The sequence below is a fragment of the Gigantopelta aegis genome, chromosome 12, assembly GCF_016097555.1.
Source record: "Gigantopelta aegis isolate Gae_Host chromosome 12, Gae_host_genome, whole genome shotgun sequence".
Taxonomy (NCBI): domain Eukaryota; kingdom Metazoa; phylum Mollusca; class Gastropoda; order Neomphalida; family Peltospiridae; genus Gigantopelta; species Gigantopelta aegis.
Window position 1 is genome coordinate 32,296,320 of NC_054710.1, and position 5,547 is coordinate 32,301,866.

The 5,547-nt window shown below is 41.4% G+C and overlaps 1 protein-coding gene across 1 annotated transcript in view; it reads left to right on the forward strand.

The window, feature by feature from the left end:
- LOC121386191 (hybrid signal transduction histidine kinase E-like) overlaps positions 1-269 on the forward strand; it is a 4,972-nt gene extending 4,703 nt beyond the window's left edge. The window contains exon 5 of the mRNA XM_041517024.1: positions 1-269. This exon is cut by the window's left edge and continues 498 nt beyond it. The gene's annotated coding sequence lies outside the window, so the exon portion shown is untranslated.
- The last annotated feature ends 5,278 nt before the right edge of the window (positions 270-5,547 follow it).

Genomic DNA, 5,547 nt, shown 5'->3' on the forward strand with positions numbered 1-5,547 from the left:
TTTGCATCGCCCGTAGGAGGACTGCTACTCCCAATGCAAGCTTACAAAACCCAAAACTTGCACAAAGTAGAGCTCAATGGAATATATATAGCTATGATGGCATTCACTCATGAAACACTGTTAAAACATTATGAAATATTGATGTTTAGATAGCATAGGTCAGAAAATATTTGTCAACTGATATATCGTAGCTTATTTCCAGATATTATATGTGGAAATATTACTTGTAATATAAGTTTAGAATTCAAGTTGGAGAACATATCGTGTGATACATTTGTGGGTGTGGGGAGGGGGTGTACGGGTGTGTGGGGGTGGGTGTATGCGTATGAATGATTCAGTGAGTGATGTCATGTGTGAGGTAGTGAGTGTAGGAGTCATATATTGTTGTAGTTTCTATTAAACACTTATAAATGTATATTTTGTACAAAGTAAGATACATTTGCATGACATATCTTGTAGCCGAATAACAGGTAATTGTATACAATAAAGTCATAAACGTTTGCTCTATTGGTATTGTTTTATGCATTGGAGAGAAGAAACTTCAAAATTAATTTTAAATTAAATTGGTAATGTACAATAGTATGTTTAGGTATGCTTCATAACCCAGCCAGAGCAGTGTAGGAAAGAAAATTACCTTTAAAATTCAATATATTTTGTCAGGAACATTCATGTTTTCAAGCACGTTTACTAAAGCAGCCCACGCCAAACTAGCAGCTGCATTGTTATCTATACCATACGCTAGCTCATTTCAGTATATAATTAATATACCTGCACAGAACATTATCGCTGTTCCACTTGTTCTAGAGGCAACAGAAGCAGAGTTCCACGCTGGATTTGGGTAACTGCTGGAGTAGATGCTTTATTTTAATAGCTGGCTATGGGGTAGGGATGTACAACTCTTGCCTGAGATATGATCGAACATGCGATCGATATATCGCTGGACTCGGGATTTGTCCCATCCTAGCCTATGTTCTACGATTGGTATATCTACTATCCTGTCTTTAAAAACGTACACGGCGGGACGTAACCCAGTGGTAAAGCGCTCGCTCGATGCGCGGTCGGTTTGGGATCGACCTCCGTCGGTTGGCCCATTGGGCTATTTCCCGTTCTAGCCAGTGCACCACGATTGGTATATCAAAGGCTGTGGTATGTACTACCATGTTGCTTTTTCGATAGAAGTTATATATGTAACGGAAATGGATTTCATTTATCTGTCTCCTTATCTCATTCGCGCTCTCTCTCTCTCTCTCTCTCTCTCTCTCTCTCTCTCTCTCCTCTCTCTCTCTCTCTCTCTCTCTCTGTGTGTGTGTGTGTGTGTGTGAGAGTATGTGTGTGTGTGTGTGTGTGTGTGTGTAAATATATATTCTCCAACACACACACACACACACACACACACACACACACACACACACACACACACACACACCGGTCTATCTGTTTTTTGACCAAGTGTTAAAATAAAATCAAGATTAGGTACAACTTCGCCGTAGTTTCAAATATGCATAGGTGCTGTAAAGAAAACCCTTCCTTTACTTTCCTGATCTACCGGTCCAGTGAGCATCAGTTATCTCTGACCTACAACTGTACATGTAGTCTGCGTCTTCACCACCCGGAATGCGGTGTGTTACTAATAATGGATATCGCTGTTGTGTGCTCATTCAAGTATAACCAACAATAGCTTTATACACATCCTTCAAAAATACACCCCTTAGTGCAAGACCGATGTTGTAACAAGTATATTTTGTTTAACGACACCAGTAGAGTCAATGGATTGTTCATCGGCTGTTGGATGTTAAACATTTGGTAATTCTGACGTATAGTCTTGGTGGAAACTCGCCGCATAATTTGTCATTAGTAGCGAAGGATCTTTTATATGCACTTCCATCAAACAGGATAGTGCATACCACGTGTTTTTTATATACCAGTCGTGGGGCACTGGCTGGGACGGGAGAACATCAAACTAGACAATGGGTCCACTAAGGTGGTTCGATCTTGTGATCAAAGCACCCCAGTTGAACACTCAACCGACTGAGCTGTTCTATTATGTTCTGTGACCAGTGCCCCACGACTGGCATATTAACGACCATCGTACAGTATATGATGTTCTGCCTATGGAAAACTGCATATCTCTCTCTCTCCTCTCTCTCAACGTCTCTCCTCTCTCTCTCTCTCTCCTCTCTCTCTCTCTCTCTCTCTCTCTCTCTCTCTCTCTCTCTCTCTCTCCTCCATCTCTCTCTCCCTCTCTCTCTCTCTCTCTCTCTCTCTCTATCTCTCTCTCTCTTCTCTCTCTCTCTCTCTCTCTCTCTCTCTCTCTCTCTCTCTCTCTCTCTCTTTATTAATCATCATTTGATGTCAAACACTTGGCAATTTTGACTCGTCTTCTTCAGACGAAACCTGCTACATTTTTCCATCAGCAGCAAGGAATCTTTTATATGCACTTTCCAACAGAACGGACATCACACACCACGGATGTTGATATACCAGTCGTCGGGCATTGGTTGAAACGTGGAAAAAAATCTAATCAGAGAATGGTTCCACCGAGGAGGTTTGATCCAGTTACCACAGCACCTCGGACAAGCGCTCTACCGACTGAGCTAAATCCCTGGAAACAAACATAAAAAGTTACAGGGTTGGGATTTTTTTTAACGACACAGTGGTTTATTGATCATCAACTATTGGATGTCACAATTCTGAATGTGACCTTTGACCTATAGGGGTCTTTTTGGTAATAGATATGGCGGCAACAGGTTGCCTCTCTTGAGTGGTGCGTCATCATTTGTTTCTCCTCCTAACCGTCGTCAGAACTATACAACAGCAATACTGAAACGAACAAATGACACATTCAGAATCTGATGCTTCTAATGCCAAGAAACACTATATTCAGCTGGGTGTATTCTTATTTGTTTTGTTGTTGTTGTTTTAGTTGTTATTGTTTTTTGTTTGTTTGTTTGTTGTTGTTTGTTTTTTGCCAAAACATCTGAGTGTTTAATTCGACCAGTGCAATATAGTGGTCAAGTACACTATCTCTGTTGAACAATGACCAATTGCATGTATAGATGAAACAAAGAAAGAAATATTTTATGTAACGACGCACTCAACACATTTTATTTACGGCGTCAGACATATGGTTAAGGACCACAGACTGAGAGAGGAACCTCACTGTCGCCACTTCATGAGCTACTCTTTTTGATTAGCAGCAAGGGATCTTTTATATGCACCATCCCACAGACAGGGTAGTACATACCACGGCCTTTGATATACCAGCCGTGGTGCACTGGCTGGAACGAGAATTAGCCCAATGGGCCCACCGAAGGGGATCGATCCCAGACCGACTGCGTATCGAGCCAGCACTTTACCACTGGGCTACGTCCCGCCCCGCATATATAGATGATGACGCGAGGTGTTCCATAACTTTGGGCAATTTTGAGAGGAAACCCACTACAATTTGTTTTTAGTAGTAACAAGGGATCATTTACATGTATCATCCCACAGACAGAACAACACATACCAAGGCATTCAAAATACCAGTCGTGGTGCACTGGCTGGAACGAGAAATTGCTCAATGGACCCACTGATGGGGATCGATCATAGACCGACCGCGCATCAACAGAGCGTTTTACCACTGGGCAAAGTCCAACTTTGATATAGGACCTTAAATGTGTTGTTGAAACTATCCATTTCCTTCCATATGTGGCATGGGTGTGACATGTTTATGATTGCTGTTAGACTACACCATCTGTATTTGAATAAGGAAGAAAATGTTTTAGTTAACGACGCACTCAACACATTTTATTTACGGTTATATGGCGTCGGGCATATGGTTAAGGACCACACAGGTATTGAGAGAGGAAACCCGCTGTCGCCACTTCATGGGCTACTCTTTTCGATTAGCAGCAAGGGATCGTTTATATGCACCATCCCACAGACAGGATAGTACATACCACGTCCTTTGTTACACCAGTTGTGGAGCACTGGCTCGAACGAGAAATATCCCAATGGGTCCACCGACGGGGATCGATCCTAGACCGATCGCTAACGATTTACTACTGGGCTACTTCCCGCCCCCCGTATTTGAATAAAGTCTGTTCTATATAAAGCTGTTTTCACTGTTAGCTGCTATTACACGTACAAAACATAATGCATGAACTTCAATGACTTTGCACACAAATTGAATACGCACATGGCTGCACATTGAATATGAATAGGTTTTCTTTCCGAGACCGATAGACGTTCTTTGAGGGAGGTGCTGAGTGTATGATAGGAGGTACACATACATGTGTATAAGGGTGTATACTATCAAATCAAATCCCATAGACGACAATAGTAACACATGTGGCTAAAACTCCTACCTGCAGCGTATCAATCGACATAAATGCCAGGGATATAAATACTACCCTTAAAGTGAATCAGAAAAAAATTCGGTGTCAAGCTGCTCATTTTTGAGATAACGGGTAGCGTCTATGTCTACCCTAGTTCCGCACTAAATTCGAGTACTTTTTTTACAGATACCCCATACATGTTTCAAGCACAAGGCTACTTGACACAGTGGTACTAGATGAAATAAAATTGCATACCTTTTTTGCACAGATGAAACTATTTTTTTTTACAACCAACACACTCACATTTATCACCAATCACAGGACTTGTGGTGTTCATTTCTCTATCAAAAGTTGGGTGCACCTCGAACTTTGACCCAGCCGGAAGTTATTTGGTTTAGTACTACCATAAATGTATTGAGGGGCGGACGTAGCCCAGTGGTAAAGCGCTAGCTTGGTGTGCGTTCGGTTTTGGGTCGATTCTCGTCAGATGGTCCATTGTGCTATTTCTCGTTCTAGCCAGTGCACCACGACTGGTATATCAAAGACTGTGGCATGTGCTATCCTGTCTGTGGGATGGTACATATAAAAGATCCTTGGAAAATGGGACAATGTACGGGTTTTCTCTCTAAGACTGTATATCAAAATTATCAAATGTTTGACATCCAATAGCTGATGGTTATTATATCAATGTGCTCTAGTGGTGTCTTTTAACAAAACAAACTTAACCACCCTTGATGCTGTGTATTTCTGTTAATGGGTGTCGTTGTGTTGTCATTCAAGTATTAACAACTACTGTTTTATGTACGTACTTAAGAAATACACTTGTTACTGCAATAACGAGGATGTCGATAATAATAGGTAAAGTTTGTTTTTTGTTTAACGACACCACTAGAGCACATTGATTTATTAATTATCGGTTATTGGATGTCAAACATTTGGTAATTTTGACATATAGTCTTATAGAGAAAACCCGTTAAACTTTTTGCATTAGTGTCAAGTGATTTTTCTATGCACAATCCCACAGACAGGATAACACATACCAGCCTTTGATATACCAGTCGTGGTGCACTGGCTGGAACGAAAATATCCCAATGGGCCCACATACGAGGATCGATCCTAGACCGACCGCGCACAAAGAGAGCGCTTTACCACTGGACTAAGTGCGTCGAAGCTGGAGCGGCAATATTGTATTTAACAGTACACACTCGTACATATTTTAGTGTTCTTT